The sequence below is a fragment of the Helicoverpa zea genome, chromosome 25, assembly GCF_022581195.2.
Source record: "Helicoverpa zea isolate HzStark_Cry1AcR chromosome 25, ilHelZeax1.1, whole genome shotgun sequence".
NCBI lineage: Eukaryota > Metazoa > Arthropoda > Insecta > Lepidoptera > Noctuidae > Helicoverpa > Helicoverpa zea.
Window position 1 is genome coordinate 8,167,866 of NC_061476.1, and position 18,721 is coordinate 8,186,586.

The following is an 18,721-nucleotide window of genomic DNA, read 5'->3' on the forward strand; positions in this document are numbered from 1 at the left end:
AATGGAATCCTTAAGGAAATTATAAATGCGAAAGTAGGTCTGTCTCTCTCGTCTTCACGCCAAACCTACTGAACCATCTTAAATGAAACAGATATAATATATCTTTACAAGGGACATGGGTTACTTTTTAGTTCGCTCAGATAGGCAGTCGCTTCTTGTAAAACACTGGTACTCAGCTGAATCCGTTTAGCTGTACATAGTTGAGAAAAGGCTCGGGAGATGATGATGAAGTAGTTCGCTCATGGCGCACCGAGCAGGTAAAACCACTAGCTGAACCTAGTATTACATATTACGATGAACATAGAATGTTCCCGCCCCGGATCCTAACACTTAGCTACCATTGCTACAGGCACCACGCGTCAAGGAATATTTAGGACACGCACGATACACGATTGCTACTACAATACTAAGTAAACTTCTTTGTAACTACGTGTGTATCTAGATAACTGCGTTCTAGAATATTGGTGTTGTAATGGTAATTTAGTACTTGTGTGAAGAAAAACTATTGTATAGCTCCTAGATTGTTAGAATAATTCTATACGGATGTTTAAAACTTATTTGCAACTAACTATTTTCCTACGGTTTCACTCGCGTCCCATGGGAACTACTGTGAGTACCCGGATAAAATATAGCCTACGTTACTCGGGGATAATGCAGCTACCCAACAGTGAAATAATCTTTAAAGTCAGTTCAGTAGTTTCGGAGTTTAGGACACAAACAAAAAATGCTTCTTCTTTTGTAGTAAAGAAGTTTAGATTTTTTGCAAGCTAGGGCAATAAGGCTTCGCAATGATGTAAGAAATTGCTTGTATGTCGCGTGTTCTCTGTGTGTTAGATTAAAAATACGGAACATAAAATTTTGCAACAAAGGTCGAAAATTTTACACAAAATAGGTACTTAAATAGTTTTTAACCTTGTTTTTTATTAAAAAAACGGAAGATATCCGAGTCTTCGTGGAAGCATAAAGAAAAACATTATCAGAGACGGCCTTTACATATTTTATGCAAAAATGTGGGGCCTCGCTTGTTATACATATATATGTTCCCTTTTCGTTTCAATACATTGTCTATTATTATGAATATGAGAAGCGAACGAATATAATAACGATAGACCATTGTTTAATTATAATTATGCTGTAAAAAATAATTTCGCGTTTCTTTTACGAGTTAATAAGTTACTTCGCCGTTAAGTAATACTTAAATCAATGGCCAATAAAACTAGAATTGCAAAATCGGGTCGTTAATTTTATTGCATTTTTATTCAGCAATCAAAGTGCGTGTTTTAAGTACAAAATTGTATCGAAATTTTTTTAACGCGATTTAGTTTTGCCATGGACTGCAAATGGGCGTTAATTGTAAAACCATGGTCACCCTAATCTCTAAATCTGTGGAACAATAGAACAAATTGTTTTGTGCTAACATTATTTGTTAGTACTAATGTACATTACATTATTTATACATTCTAGCAGCACGCGACTAGTAATGGTAATTTGAACAATCACCGTCTTACCACAAAAACTTTTAAACGTCAGTTTATGCCTTGTCTAAAAAAATGTCAAATTATGACGTTGACATATGGTTCATTTTGCAGCCACAATTTTATTAGACAAGTATAAAACAGGGTTTAAAGTTTTTGTAGTAAGGCCCAATATGTTCTACTCAATTATTCCCGCGATTTGAGTAAATATGAATAAAAATGAGGATTTAAGTCAACAAATAAAAATATGTATGGAACCAAAAATAAAACTTACTTGAGGGAAGGATAACGTTTTATTTGGTTGGGGATTTCTTTGAAAACAAAAGCAGGAAAGCCGATCCTTATTGTCTAGGAAAATAGGTGACTTTGATTGATGGATAAATGTGGGTGAAATGTAAATACGAATTAAGTATGACACACAGGTATGACACGTGAATTTTTGGTGTCATATACGCATTATATTTATTAGGTAACTCTGACATGAGTATAAGGTAATTAATAAGTTTTTTTCTCATATTTTAACATAAAAGTAATGACTATTTCCTATCACCTGTTTACAATAAACCTTTTATAGTTCTGTAAGGCATTTTAAACCACTGCGGGAAAATCCTAGTGAGGTAACTTTTGTAAACAGCTTTATTACAAACACACTAGGATTTTTCCGTAGATAAAACCTAAAATTACCGGGCTCTGGTTATACCAAGTTTTTTGTCGATTGATACTTCTAAAAACAGTTACTTTAGAAAGAAATTAAGTTAATTGAGAACCAGGTGTTAACGTTACTACCATACTATACTCTATCCACGGAAGCAAGAGCTAAAAGGTAAACAAAGAATGACACTTTCAAGATGGCGGTATAACCCGACCAATGACAAAATGTCACATTTTTGTGTAAAATGTTCGCAGTATCTGTGATTTTGTCATCGGTCGGGTTATACCGCCATCTTGAAAAAGTGTCATTCTTTGTTTACCTTTTAGCTCTTGCTTCCGTGGATAGAGTATAGCACAGTAGCCAATTGTCGAAAGTTCAAAGGTTCCGACACTTGAACCCAGGTAAATATTTGTCGGTTCTGCAATGCGGTTTAAGTAAACGCGAAAATGGATATCTAACCGCAGTATGGTGAAAGGATAGGTTAACTGTACAGGGTCGTTCGTAAATGCTTTTATGGTGTATTTTGAAAATAATTAAGTACCGTTATATGTAAACTGTTCAGGTAACTGGTTTCTCGTGACTCGTGAGTGAGAGAACCGTAGGTATATTTTGCAGTATTGCAAACACTAGGAGAGCGTTTAAGATACTCTTCTTCTTCTTGTTAGCGTTTATCGCGTCTTGTGACGGGATAATACTGTAAAAAAAAAACACAAAAACGATTTCTATAATATACCTATCTACAACTTTCTCCTTAGTTTGGCTTATACTATGCTATGTTTTCAGCGTTGTATTTTTTTCAGGTCTGTTAAAAATGCACGCTCTAGCTAGAATATGAAGTTATCAGTATAATCGATTTTCGAATATCAGTTTCCGAAAGTAGTTTTAAGTCCGTCTCCAAACTATCCTGCCTCAATTCTCAATGGCAAACATATCGATAGGTTCAGCAAAACCGTGGAAGCGTAAAAAACAGACACAGTTACATTCATGATTATAATTAGTAAAATATGATTGAGCAAATCATTAGCCGTCTAAAAACTTATGACCGAATATCCTTGAATGGAAAACACATAAGTACTTCTAGAACTTGATTACTTAAATGACTTTAAAGTTAATTGTTTATGACCTACGTAATTATTATCTGACTTGAATGGCTGTTATATTCTGTTCCCATGGAAACATTGCATGACACTGTTATAATATAGTTTCAGCTAACAAACAATGGACTAGTTATGTTATATATTATATGATTGTTAATAACTTTCCACTAGTTACAAATGTAACTGTTTTTCTTGTAGTATTTTACGATTTGTACATGCCTGTACACAGTGTACACTTATCCCAACTTATTATTTGGGTTCGAAACAGCATTTATTGTCTCCTTTCATACCTTCCTATCTGAAGTAAACTCACAAGTAAGACTTTGCAGCCATATCGTCTTTCACTCCATCTATCCTTCCATCTTCTGCTTTCTTTCAAAGCAAAGACTTATGATCGAAAGCCTCAGATCACAGGTAACAACAGTTCCTAAGTATGAATGTGTATTTATTCAAAGAAAAGTATAGGCAAGTAAAGTCTATGAGTTGTCCAGTAGGTACTCATTAATACAAGCTCTGTTGATTTCTGGGGTAGATCACAAAAGAAAGCTGTGTGAATAAAGACGTGAAGAAAGACGCGACGAAATATTAGGATCATTATTCTGATAGGTAAACAGTCCAAGAGGCAGAACTTTATATTTTGATGGAAAGGTTTCTTCCCTAAATTGTAGTTACGTACGTACCTACATCCGGGCGGAAGATAATCATAAAAGACTTTGGCTTAAGTATAAGTCGTACAACAAAAGATAAGCAATTTAATATCCGTAAATAATACCTCTATCTAAACCACCTACTAAAATTTGGACTTTCGAAACTTTGTACCCTAAACCAAGTGGTAATTTCCTTTCTATTTATATCATAATATCAGATAACTTAATGCCTAGGTCAGATTAAGACAGACACCAGATAAAAAGTAATTTTGGTGGTTGTTAAAGCTTAATATGGCCAAACTGAGTTTTGTGGTTTTACCAAGAATGTAATTTTGACCGAATCACAGTCACGACTAATCTCGACAGATCATTTAGGCTGCAACTAACTGTGAAGGACAAAAAGGACTTTGTTTGAAGGTCCCTACAATTGGACGACATTGTGATCGATAAAATAATATGCACCAGCAAATAACAGCTTATATGGTCTTCTGTGATAGTTTTGTAAGAACTTGGTCTATATGAAAATAAAATCTTTTACATTGGAAGTGATAAAGATTATGAACCCCAAGAAGTCAAGCTCTAGTTAGGAGATTGAAAGAGTCATAAGGCAGTGCTCCTTGATATGGCATGTTTGATTGAGGTTTCTATCTCCGGATCCCTAACTGTCAGTACCTTGATCCCTATGACCATTAACTGCGTCCACCTCGTTTTAAGAAGTAAGGAATAAGATTGTGAATTAATAAATTAGGAAAGTAAAGATGTTGACATGCATGAAAAAGGTGCTGGCTCCATTTCTTTATTCTAATCATCCAAATAGACGCTGGATTAAAATATGAGTATAACAGTGTACCCACATAATGAGACAAAGAAATAGCTTACTTAATCTTATCATTAAAACACGAAAGCACACAATTACTTGTTTTCAAACTGTAATATAATATCTGTGTAAATAAGATGAATGTTTGTTTGTGTACTCTTCTTCAAATAACTTGAAATCTAAGTCCATTGCTCTGCTTTGTACTTTAAATTAAAAGTAATAACAAGATTGTTTATATTTTGTTGAGTACCTACTCAAATGGAGTATCTATATAGACAGCACAACAATACAAATAATAGGTAATACAAAATATAAAATAAAAAAATAAGTAATAATTTGATGGCTATCAGAATCAAAATTATTCTTTGTCAATAGGTAAATTTGTACATGTCTTAAAGATATTATATAGTCAAAATATTTTATATCAGCAGAATTAAAAAATAAGTTGAACTGACATTGGGGAATAACTTGAACTTTTTATGTATGCATGTGCATTTTGTTATTGTTTTCATCAAAATTAGGTGACTTATTTTTATAATTGTATTTATTTATTAAAAAAATGTATGAAATAATTTCTTTGTTAGCAGTATAAAAATATTGTGGTATGGTGAAGTTTATAAGAGATTTATGGTGGCAAGTTTTAATTTAATTATATACTTAAATTAAATAGGGCTAATAGATAGATCACAAATTCCTACATAATGTAAGTATATATATATATAGGATATTGTGAAATAAACCAATACAGTACAATCAGCTGTTAAATATCAGAAAACTAGTTAAAGTTCACTTACCATTGTTTTTTATATTTATTCAAGTCATCAACAAAACGAAGTTAAAGAAAAGCTCTTTCGCCATACATTACGCAAGTTGAAATACTAAAAACTTTTATAGCATTACATAAAATGAAATAACGCAAAAGTTGATCAGATGTTTTAAAACTTTTTGTAGAAAGGGAAAGGCATCGTACTGCGTAATGCTGCATTCAATCAGATTCTTATAAGAAAACTATTTAAACCTAAAGGAAAAGTACCAGAGGCCTTCTAAGTCCCTATATAACACCAAATAATGTACATAACACAGTAATTTAATACTTACCAATAGAACGATCGGGAATTACTGCGAAACCCACCAAATTTTAAATGATTACACTTCAACTTAATCCTATTATTAGGATTAAGCGAATATTTTAACACAATTTAATTTCGGTAACACAATATTGACACTCACGCACAATGTATTTGAGTTTATTATTTTACAATAATAAACAATGCAGCTGACTGCGTATTGGTGTTCACTGATAATAAAATAAAATATGACAGCCAGACAAAGTGACATGAACTGACGAAAATGGAGAAAAACACAAAGGCAACCCCAGCGGTTGGCAATCTGCGCAGGCGCGAATGTTGACGAATCAGGAAATAGAATTAGTTGCCTGCGCCCCGCTTCGCCAATCACAGCTAATCACTAGATGACGTATCAAGGTGTTGTCAGAAGTAAAATGACTTTTCTTTTCGCAATTAAACTAATTAAGCATAGTTCACACTACTGCTTGCCAAAACAAACTAATTTATCACAAAGCAATTTATATACCCATTTCTACATTTATTGTATTATCAGCCTCAAGATTAAAGAAGATTTAAAAGTATTAAAACAACGTTTTACAAAGTCATTTAGTAATAATGTTTATATCTTACTAATTATACTGTAACTTACTATGAAATTATCTTTGATAGCACGGGCAGTTTTCTATAATTAAATGGAAACAAGTATGTGTGTTTAGATAGGTATCATTATCATTGTTCTTATTAGAATGTAAAATTAACAAAAACTAGTCCAATACTTTCTGCTTATTTAGGAACGTAGGCGGCGATCGAAGAAAATTCGATTCATTATCGTCCAAAACTCATTATTACTGCTTATCAAGGTGTGTCGCACGACCACTTAGTAAGTTCATGTTATAATATAATTTAAGCAGCTATGAATCAAAAGCAGTTGTTAATATTATTTATGCTGCTGTAAAACTTTTTTGAAGAAAACAAATTAATTACTCCGTAATTTTATAAATCCCGCCTTCTGGTTTTCACGCCCAGTTTGACGTCACGGGGTTCTCATACTATCCGCACCGCACCCTATTTCATGCCAATCCAAAGGTAGCAAGTCCAATAACTACAGAAATTAGTAGCTCCTATGCAGTGAGCAGAAGGTTTATTTTTCAATAGCAAGGTTTTTAGTGGATATTTTTATCAGCAGATGGCGCTATTGGATCAAACTACACTAGCGCAGTGAACACCAATCACGTTCCAGGAACTTTGACGCAATTTGCAAATGGCCGTGAAAAGGACTGAACTCGAGAATCGAGGGTGTATGAAAGGCTAATGGTGGATTGTACCGTGATAAAAACTTGTGTATAATTCTATATTCAGTGTGGTGCTGTGCAAGATACAAAATGTGCCAAAAAGTGAGAATCCAGTCTTAATGTTGGTATAGGACGCGCCCGAAAACCGCTGGAGCGACGATCGAAGGGACATTGCTGACAGAAGGGTAAAATCCTGATATCATTTTTGCCTAATCGTACGTTTTTCCGTTGCTTATGTTCTGTGTTTTCAATGCGCAATAGTATTACCGTTATTTCGTTAGTATGATAGCAATTAATCGTCGACCGAAGTCGTTATTCGTTTTGGGTGTATGCGCGTAGCTTCGCCGGTGTTAAAACGTTTCGTGAAACGCGCATTAGTGTCTAGATGTGAGTGTTATTGGGTTGATAGTGTCACGTACGCCGCCTGTGGAGCGCTAGGACTCCGATTAGGACCACCGGATGAAAGGATATTGAATTGAACATTTATTGAGTAAAGTGGGGGGTGTGTACATAGATATAGGTATGTATGAGAGGCCATGTAGCCACAGCCCTGTTGCTAGACGAAACGACATCGATTCCTTGCTTTATCCGCCTTTTACTGTAACTGACCGCCAATATGTTGTTATTTATGTAATTCATGCACAATCCATGTGTATTTTATATGTATTTTTGGTTTTTACTATAAATAATTGATTCATCAGCAGTTTTTACCGATATTAATTTAAAGGATGATTATGGATAATCAATCGTGTCCCGTGTTCGTGTGTGATCCGAATATCCAGTTTCCTTTTCATATTATTTTGCATATTTTCGATGCACATTAAATACCGGTATTGCAAAATACCTGATGAATACCAGGACACACGTATTTCGTGTGAAAATCCATACATCTCAATGCAGTATGTCATGAATGTAATTAATTAATAAACTAAGTGAACTTTGGTGTGAATAATCAATGGCACCACACCCTATGAGTCTAGTGACCTGTGCTCATATTGTACTGTCAACTAATGAGAAGTAAAAACAGGAAACCTGTGTCTATGGAGTGGCCATGTTGTCTGTGATTTTGATGATCCATGGCTGACAAAACTAATCCTTATTCATATTATGAGACATTAAAATTAAATGTAAGCATTAACTTCCTACCAATAAGCACTATTACAAGGAAAACTAAGAATATTAGGTACGTGTATGGAGGTACTTTGACCAATTGAATTGTCAATCAACAATATTGACTCCCAAATGTGCACTTTTACTGAACTTCGCACCTCTAGGTGTTGATAGCAGCATATAGCCAACTCCTTTAATATTTTACTTGTAAAGTATTTCTTTAATATGAATTTCTAGTAACACAGAGATATAGCTAGTTCCTATATCTCTGATATAGCTAGTTCGTTCAATGTAATAACTTCACTGGAGGACTTACTTGAGTTACCTCTTTTGGGTAAAATGCATGGGGTGGTAAAGTAGATGATATTTTTTTATTCTGATGTTGTGAACATCAGAATTGACCCAATTTGAGTTAAATGACTTGGATTTTGTGTATAGTATTCTACTTATACATACTTTTCTAAGAAAACAGCAAATCTTGTTTTACCTTCATAGGTTGTGTCAAGTCCTGTAATGTGACTGTAAGTGTTAACATACAAATCCAGTTCTTGTAAAATCATAATATGTGAATAATCATTATCACATATCTGTTTCTCTCTAAAAATCCATATGAAATCCACCAGTTGCATTAAAATCATGACAAATTATAAATTGATAAAAAAATTACAAAAACAATACTCAAGTTTCATAATATTTTAATCTGACTTGTATAAAGTATACATGAATACATTTATTATATCAATACCTGAACTGAATCATGGTTTCACTTGTTACTGACTGTAATTATTGTTCGAGTTAATATTTTCCTTCACATTACGTTGCAGTGGTTTCCAATGATCTTAGTCATTCTGTCAGTTTACTTTGGGTAATACCATGTGACGAACAGTTCCTTACCTGTAGTGTTGCTGGGGAGTGTGTTCACCATTTCTTCTTCCCAGCTCAAACACATAGGAGGTGGTGAAGGGTGGGCACGTTTGGCACCTGACCTGCTGAATTTCAGCCTACTTTGAATAAATTATTTATCTTTTTACCATGAGACAAACAGTTCCTTACCTGTTGTATATTTACGGCCAGTTTCTTCATCAAAAGTTAGAGTAATGTCTAAAGTAAAAGTTACGGTCAAATACGTTTTTTCAAGGCTAAAGTGACAGCAAAACTAATAGAAAAATTGAATTTGACCGTTACTTTTACTTTAGGCATTACTTTGACTTTTACTTTGGCTTTAACTTTTGATGAAGAAACTGGCTGTTAGTGTCATGTAAAATTAACGGTTTCTCATGATTTTACCTATGCCCTGCCTTCTGAACATAACAGGATAGCCTATGTCATCTGAAATTGTGTAGCTTCCAAAAAAATATTTTTTATCGGTTCAGTTCAGTTGTTTTCAAGCCAAGCAAACTAATAAATTTTATAATGTTAGTAGAATTACGTTTCTGTCTAAAAAGAAAATAACTCAGACATAGAAATATTCATACTATTGTTGTAAACATGCATTCAAACATATGAAACAATTGGCTGATTATGAATACCTATCAACTTAGAAATCTGTACTATATCTCGGATTAAAGTTATTTTTGTACATTTATCACTGCAACAGTAGATGCATATCACAAGTGCAATCATTCTGTCTTTGAGTGCTTATTTATGCTTAGCCTTATTGCTATTTTTCAAATATTTTTACTCTTACACCTAGTTTTTGGATGAGAAACAGTGTTAAGATGTCATAAAAAACTAAGTACCCTGATGTAACATAAAAATATTAACATTTTAATGTAGATGCACTTTACACATACATTTACCAATGTAACCAAGTTAATTAAATAGAAAGTATATCACATTAAAACATTTAATGCTTAGTGAAAGTTGTAACCGAGCTAGCCAAAATAAAAACACAAAATGATAAACAATTAAGGTCATCATAATTGAAGGCTAAAAGATCAAGTTTGAAAACTAGTAATCAACTATTAAGAAAAAACAAACTTAGCTTTTTAATTTCTCAAATAACAAACACATTATTATAAGGGCTCGTATTACAAACACAAACTACTTAGCAGATTTTGATGTAACTTGATGGTGATACATAACTTTTGATCTTAGCATGGGGATTGTAAACTGTAAGTGGAGGCCAGTTCTTAAAATATAATTATAATGTTCCTGCAAATGTCCTGTATACATACATAGTGAATTAAAACTTACTTCTTTGACTAATACGTAAAAAAAAAATATTGGAGGTCAATGTACTTGATTCCAGGTAAGTTTCAATGTGTCACTATTATTCAGTGTTGTATATGTTGTGGCTTATAGATTGTTTGTTATGTTCATGTATTTTATGACTGAAGGTCGGCCATTATTTACCTTGATTATGGAGGTTTGTATCTTAAGACATATTAATATGTTATCTATGTGAATTTCTTCTGTACATTTTGCAGGTTTTCTTTAATTTATGCAGACATTGTCATAAGTTGATATGTATCATGTTGGATCACTCTTAAGTGAAAGGGACAAATAAAAGTCAGATGATGTCATTTTGCTATCACATTTTCTAGTTCAAAAGTTCACACTTTGTATAATCTCGCGCATTACTAGTATCTACAAATTCAGAAGCCAGCCATCATCATCATATCACAGTCACAGTCTTAATAGAAAGATAAAATATATCTTTCATTTACTGATAATATCTACTTCAAAAAAAATATATTTACTTTTCCTTAAGAATTTCACACTTTCTTTTTAATCAAACATGGTTTTTTCAACACTCTTTTTAAACCAAGTTTTAGTGATAAGCAAACCTGCATTATCATTTTCAATAACACATGCTTAACTACAGATTAATCATTACACTACAACAAAAGAAACACATACATAGATATGGAAACACTAAGAAGACATTAATCTACTCGTAATTAATAAATTAAGTTGGCACAATGAATGGAAGCTTTCAGAACTAATTAATAATTACCTAATTGGCCTTGTTATCAAGTCAAAGAAAATAAGCTGCTGTACACACCGTTTTGTAGAATATATTGTAACATGCACTGTAATATGTGTGTGACCTCTGTAAACTAGACTGACTAGATAACGTTATAATAACAAGCTATATTGACCAAGTCTATTTAGTTATTTTTTGTGGTAGTAAACTTGTAGGCACTGGCATGCCAAATTGATATAGTAACTTTAAACATTTCCATTCAAACTGAATAAAATGCAATCACAAAGTGCATTGTCATCTAACCATGAGAAAATAACATACAATGATGATGACAGTAAGTAGTAAGTAAATAGCCATGAAAATTATCTGCATGGGTTCCTTTCTGATATGAAAAGTACATTAATAACCTCTTGTATAAAGAGAAGTAAATAAGTTATATTATTTCTTTATTTTCTCTGTTGCAAATACCTCACTAAAAGTTTTACATTTCAGTACATGTTCACATAGACAGCAGTTAATAACTTTTACGTCCAAAAGCCCTTGGCAAATTGTACCCTACATTGAAAGCTACGAAGTTCCCGGTATGTACGTGCTCGCTCGCCACGTTGCAACGCAATTTCCCGGGAATATTTCCAGCCTGTCTGCAGCACTAACAAGCGACAATTTCCTCACTGAAAACCCTGTCGACTTTCTGAAACTTTTCAACCTGTGTATCGATCCCGACAGTTGTTAACCAGAGGTTGCGACTATTATAAATTGCACTCTTATCCTTATTGCACTGACATGACAAGTCTGTCTTTTACGTCATTACGGTGAATCTGCTGAATAATATGCATGGTATTTAAATAGGTAGTTTCCCCAGATTGTAAACTTGCGAGGATCAGACAGTAACTAATAAGACTATTAGATCCAGACTTCAAACAATCTCCAAAAGGTTGCTAAGCGGAGTTTTTTAACGGACAATAGAATTTCTCCGCTTCCTAGTCCTAGTAGTACGCAACGTCAAATAAGACTAACACTTTCGATGCCCAGCACCCGGGATTCGAGTCGAACCATAGTTCATTCCTTATGCCCGCAACCCGAATACCGAGTCGTCGCTATGTGTAGCTATAGATGCATGTGCTCATGCCCAGGACCCGAATAGCGAGTCCATAGCTAAGTAAGCTGAAGGGTTGTCAAAAGTAAATAAATGAAATCAATTGAAAAAACATCGTTTTAGTTTATAACGGATTAGAAAACGTAAATTGGTATTATTCCATCCAGTTATTGCTTCATTCCAGTATTGTATTAATTTGGTACATGCGTACTTAGGTTAGATCTTGTTTGATGTTAGTAATAATGCGCTCACGCGCGCCATCTATTGATGTATGTCCAAATCAAGAGACGTTAAATTCGCAAAGATAATCCTTGCCTAATATAAATGGGAAATAAATTTATTATTAGGTCAAAGTAATATAAAAATACTAGTGTTTACAGCTAAATCACATATCATTTACAAAATATGAGAAGAATTACGGATTTCAAAGGTTTTTGAAAGTATCTCATTTGGGGATCTCTTTGAAAATATTAATCGTTTGCCGAAAACTTTTTTTAAAGTTACAACAAAAGTGCATCTATCGCCTTTTGTGCAATAACGAGATTTATGGTTCTTTATCTCTGGCCCGTAAAATGACAAACAAAGCGCGTCGGCATGTTTTTTGAGATTACGAGTATTTAAACTAAAAACTAGATACTTATTTTCTTTGTTATCCTATGCAGGTGTTAAAACAAAGCACGTCGGCGTTGTATTGATTAAAAAAAAAGCTTACAGAAACATGTAGATAAATCATATTAAGTAAATCTGTTCTAACATAATGTACGTTAAAATTAAAAAAATAGTCTCTTTAACAACATAATAAATTAAATAACAAGACGGGATTTATTTTCTTTATTCTGATCAAAAATGCACAATAATTATATTCTAGTAAATTATTTTGGGTAGCCCTACGCTCGGTGGGCGGGGCTTAAGTGAACCCGGACGCCGGGTTTTCGGGCATAAGGGTCCCGTTTTGATACAATTGCGCTGTTGGACTCGAATACCGGGTTGTTATGTAATTATGCAAAATATTTTTGGGCATGTGGATAGGAATTGCATAGGTGAGCTGGGCAGCGAAAGTGCTAATTTGGTTCTAAATGGAAATCAGAACTGTGTATGGCGACCTTGTTTTCGTAACTTCAACGTGTGAAAAGGTACAGAAAATTGACCGATTGACGGGCAAACGTACAGTACTGTTGAAATTCAAATTCCAATATGAGGATACACGTAGTCAATGTATAAATAAAATAGAGGCAGCTGTGTGTAATTTAGGGATACTGGAACCGTGTAGTCTTGGTTGATGTCGGAAAAGAATCCATTAGGAAGCTAGATTTTTGAATTCAGAAGATTCATTGTTTTCCTCATACTTTTTTTAGGTACCTATCTGGTAACATCGTTTTCCGTTTACACTACGTTACAGTGGGATTCGCAATAGGAGCCAACGATTAGGTATCCTCATTTTTTTTGTAAAGATATATTCTCAATCTGTGACGATATAATAAGGATATAAGTACCTATGTCTTGTACATGACTGCAAACGAACCCTTCATATTTACCCCTCGAAAGTCAGTATTTTTTTATCTGATTATGTAGAGCAAAATTTGTGGATCAGAATCAGAAAGATCATGTTTATTTGTTGATAGAACTTTAAATATTACGTAATCTTACAATCTTCAGTCAGCTTATTTCAGTTGTATAACACTATTTTGTTGTTGCACCTAACACCCCGTAATTTATGGCACTCACTGTTGTGGGTGACTAATATACATGTGCTGTAAGCTGCTCAAATAGCGAACATTCTTTCAAGATGTCTTACTCTCGAAGACCACATACTTTAGCTGAAGCTATGTGATTTACGTTGTTTTCAACTTCATCGTACCCTTCAGCTACTACTATTTTTTTGCTCAGCTTCGGTTTGAGTAATATCCCTTGCTTCCTCACCTCTGATCATTCACAGGTATCTCTTCCTTCTATAACACCTAGAAAGATCTATAGTCTCTTCGAATTCCTCGCAATATTTAACAATACTCTGAGATCGCGTAACAATGATTCAAAGCAGGTGCATTATCGTATTGTATGGGTTTGTATGGCGCTTTTGAATAGTCCTATTGTTCCATCTATGGGGCAGGTGGAATTAGATGTTAATAATTCTTTAGTTTAAACGGTGGGAAGACGGGTTCTTCCTGCAATGGCGCCAAAATTGATACTATGCCATAAGCCTTCCGTGGAAGGGTCCCGGTTGGAAAGTAAAATAAATAACTGGTACAATTTCTTTCCAACTAGAAAGGATCCTCTTCTAATTTCATTTCAGAAGTAGCATCTCATGCCTACAGCTAGCGCTGATGATTTGAGTAATTTAATCAAGATTGTGAAATCTGATCTTTTCCTCCATTTACATAAACATTGAAAAAAATAACCTGTCTCCAATACGATTTCTGACCTTTACAACTACTTAGTTGCCAGTGGAACTTGCCCGATCTTACAACAAAAGGTGTAAAGAATTTGTCACGGATGTTAGACACGACTACACTTGGAAAATAAGACCATAGTTGTAAAGCCTCAAATATATTTACGTTGGAATGGTGACTGACATTGCTTATAGGCATGAAGGTACTTAATTTACAACATACTATATTTTCCTTGAAAAAACAATTCCGAAGCAATTTTTCCGACAAAAAATCTCCTGATGTCCGTTTTGGAGCAAATCCTTCGTTAACCTAATTGTTTAGAAACGGTCGATCAGCGTCGCCCTAAAAAAACACGGACACACCTTTAAGTCGAATCTAAAAAAATCAAAGTTTGAGAATGGCAGAAAATTAGTGAAGATCCCATGTGAAAACGTAACTGTTGAGCTAACTGGAGTTTCATAATAACTCGTGCACCGGCTTCGCTCGCTGTACTGGGTGTATCAACTAGTAGGTCGTTAGCACACCTGTCGTGTGACGTTGGACAGGGCACTGCCATCGACCGGATCCTTCCAATAAGGCTAGCCATTATAACTGGCTTTCTTCCTGCGTTCCAACCAAGTATGGGCTTTTGTGTTTAGTTTTAACAGGATCTTTGCACCAATAGTTCTGGGTATTGTTTACTTTCAGAATTGATTGATCTAATGAGAGCCCTGTTATCGAAAATATTTAACAAACACCTCAATGGCATAACAAAACACTTGAAGTAGTCTAGCTAGCACTTCCTTTATTCAGTTAAATATGTATTTGAATTTCAATCGCAGTCTTATTCTTCCGCTTGTCTCATTATTGATATGTTGACATTAAAAAAGGAAGAATAGCCATTGTTTTCATCTTCCAAATAAACTTCGAAACACGGATAACACAAAACCCACGCACCAACGAATTATCACAATGTTTTGATTCAAACAAAAACCGAACAGAAGTTGTATGTAGGCAAATCCCCCGTTAACCTAATTGGCGGGATCCGGTCGATATGCCAGTGCCCTATTGAACGCTTGACAGGCCCAACAGGCTAATAGCCCACGGTTTTATAAACATGTCAATAACAATAACTTTTGGTAGAACAGCAGTTAATTTTTGTCAACGATATTTTAAATGAACGGCATTTAAAGTCTAGATTGACGATATTCGCGTCTAGATACTCGGATCGATTTGAGCTTCATCCATTACGCCAGGACTTCCCTTCTTGAACTTGTCCGATAAACAAATAATATCCCTCGTTGTCAACTAGTCTTTTGATTGATTTGAATGACCTATTGTTTATCTTATCTGATTAGTGACATTATCGTCGTATATTTCAAAAAGGACCATTATTTTTTGCTATAGCGTGTCAAAAATGCTATTGTTTTCTCGTGTCAGAGAAAGATTCCGATTTTTACTTGTTTTGTATGTTACAAAATTGCAACTAGCAATAAGATATACAATTCGACTTGATCTCGTGTTCTCATTCACAAAATTAAGTTCTTTCCATTCCATCCATGATATGACTGGGTAACAAGCCCAATATCCTTACGGCCTCAATACAAATACCGTGTTCTACGTACATCAGCCACCTTTGTACTGGATCGATAGTAATTTTACGCCACGCAACTGCAGTAGCAATCGACATTTGATACGGAGGAAACGCCAAATGAATCCGATACAATAACTACAAAATACATGACTCGATTATTCAAAGAAATACGAAACTACGACATTGATATTTGTTTGTATAAACAATTACATTTGGAATTGAGATTTTGAGATCCTAAGTTTGTTTACGAGGACGGCAAAAAAAATTGGATTCTTGCCAAAAACTCGAAACAAAAAGAATGATAATGTCTTGATTGAACTTGAATAATTGCTATAAGTTTTGCTCAAGTTATCGTGTTTGGAAACTTCGGATATTTTATAAGGTGCTTGTCAGTTTCGTCCAATTTCTAGAGACAGCAATAATGCCAGGTCTCACGCGATGCTTGTCTCACGAAGTTTTAAGTGTCAGTTAAGGGTGACAGGCCATTATGGTGCATGATAGCTATAAGCTCCTTGTCTGAACGGTTTTGATCCAACTCCGTTGGAAGTATTCTTGGAATTGATATGTTGTACCTAGTGTTATATTTCGTACGAGGTCTAATCAATACGAATCTATTGATTAGGCACAGTAATTAATTAGTTAGATAGCCCAAACACGTAATTAATTAGTAAGATACAATATTGCGAACTCCTAAAACAGAAATTACCTTGTTCAGCCAAGCTTTGAAGTTTATTTTCTTTAAGCCTCAGATTAACGGAGACATTGAAACGCCTAATACAAGTCTGCTATCAATCACCGTGACCCACGCAATATCTGCCAATGGCGTTTAGATGCTGGACGTTGGGTGGCGAGCGTCTGATATCTTCTCATGTGGGTCAGCCAGTCTTTCCTAATCCTGTTGTGCTAATTGCACTACTTAGTTACGGGTTTGCTCTTGTTATATTTAATGATGATGTATGTTTTGCCCTTCTCTTTTTGTTGCAAGATGGTTAGTCTCATGCGATGTGTTCCAAAGTTGATATTGTACTGTGATCTGTGATCTCCCCTGAGAATGTTTGGAATCAAGTTACATTGTTTCAAACTGTGTATTGACAGTAACATTGCATTATTTAAAGTTTGTAGAGCTGTCAATTTTGTTGTTTGGACGAATTTGATTTGATTATCTTGCATCTGTTATTATTGTCACAAAGATTGTTCAAGATTGAAGATGTAGTCTTATTAAACTTTAGTTAAAATAAGCTACAAATAGCGATGGTGAAGTCTTATCGTGTGCAGTATGTCCAAATAATTAGCATAGTGATGACAATATTGCCAATACGCAAAACAAGTAACTAGTTCTTTTCCTTTGATCGCCATATTCCTATGGAAATATTTAGAAAGCGCCTTCACGCACTAACAAACACTGCCATTGTCAAGCAGACAGTTGTATCTGCTTTAAAGAGCAGTAATTATACATTGCATAGTTTGGATGATACACATTACAATGCTCTTAAGATTGGCGTGGATCTGGCAAAAAGCACTGCTCGCCCTCACAGCCTCACAGGCCGTGCAAATCTCGATTAAAGCAACGCATGCTGTAACCGAGATTTGCACGGCTAATAAAAGCCTGTGCCAGTACTGTTTGTGTTCTCAAGTTATCAAAATATATTTAAGTAAAAAAAATAAGTAAAGAAAGGTAGTGACTACTAACAAGAAACTGCAATATTCTTCTAAGAAGTTTCTTCTTGGAATATTAACTTGAAGCCTTAGTTAAAGAATTTACAGAGATAATGAAGACCTCTATGATTTTCGATTTTTTTGTAACAAACCTACTTGTCTCTAACCCTCACCAGTCATTCACCTGACGATTATACCTACTCAACAGTTGCATGCACCTTCCATTTCAGTAATATTTCCGGCAAACGTGGTGTTGATTGCTTAAATAACAGCTGGAATAACTGGAAACTGTTCGTGCAACTGGCACGGTCCACTGGGCTGGATAAACTTGTATGCAATAGGATGCACTTCTCATGTAGAACTAATTGGTGCCTAGGTGATGATGGGTGCCGTGTACATATTTGCCAATTTTGACGAGAAGGAGTGATTTGTGAGAATGATGTCAAGAACTTAGAAGTGTCTTGTGGGATATAATATTATTTTATGGAAAAGCTATCCTAAATGTTTTCTTTAAGGTGCTCTTTTCTTGAGGCGAGATAATGATCTAGGTCCTAGAAACATGGAGACACCATAGTATGTATGTACTTCTAAAATCAATGCTGTGTGAAATTAGTAGTTAATTGCGATAGTTAGTTGTGAACAAGGTTATTAAAGTTAATTGTTTAGCAGTCTAATGGATATGATTAAGCGATTAAAGCTGTCGCCATCTTTGTTTATTGGAAATGACGCTAATCAGGGCATGTTGTGTTTTTTTTATCGATTTGTTTTCACAGACAAAACGATAAGTGATTATGTAGCGTACTTACACTAATTAAAACAAGAAATAACGGTATTATTTTCAAATGTTAATTAAACTAACCCAAATATTTAAGGTTATTAAAACTGGAACTGCATCATAAATACCACTTTTAGGAATTCATTTT

At 34.4% G+C, this 18,721-nt stretch overlaps 2 protein-coding genes across 4 annotated transcripts in view; one reads left to right on the forward strand and one right to left on the reverse strand.

The window, feature by feature from the left end:
- LOC124642591 (ATP-binding cassette sub-family D member) overlaps positions 1-5,999 on the reverse strand; it is a 75,819-nt gene extending 69,820 nt beyond the window's left edge. The window contains exon 1 of the mRNA XM_047181051.1: positions 5,787-5,999. The gene's annotated coding sequence lies outside the window, so the exon portion shown is untranslated. The remainder of the gene's footprint in view (positions 1-5,786) is intronic.
- Positions 6,000-6,991: 992 nt separating this feature from the next.
- The window catches only part of LOC124642820 (guanine nucleotide-binding protein G(I)/G(S)/G(T) subunit beta-1), a 32,977-nt gene continuing 21,247 nt past the window's right edge, over positions 6,992-18,721 (forward strand). For 2 of the 3 annotated variants that reach the window (XR_006985824.1, XM_047181486.1), the window contains exon 1: positions 6,992-7,232. The gene's annotated coding sequence lies outside the window, so the exon portion shown is untranslated. Of the gene's footprint in view, positions 7,263-18,721 lie in introns of all 3 variants that reach the window. The other variant, XM_047181487.1, reaches the window with a different exon arrangement.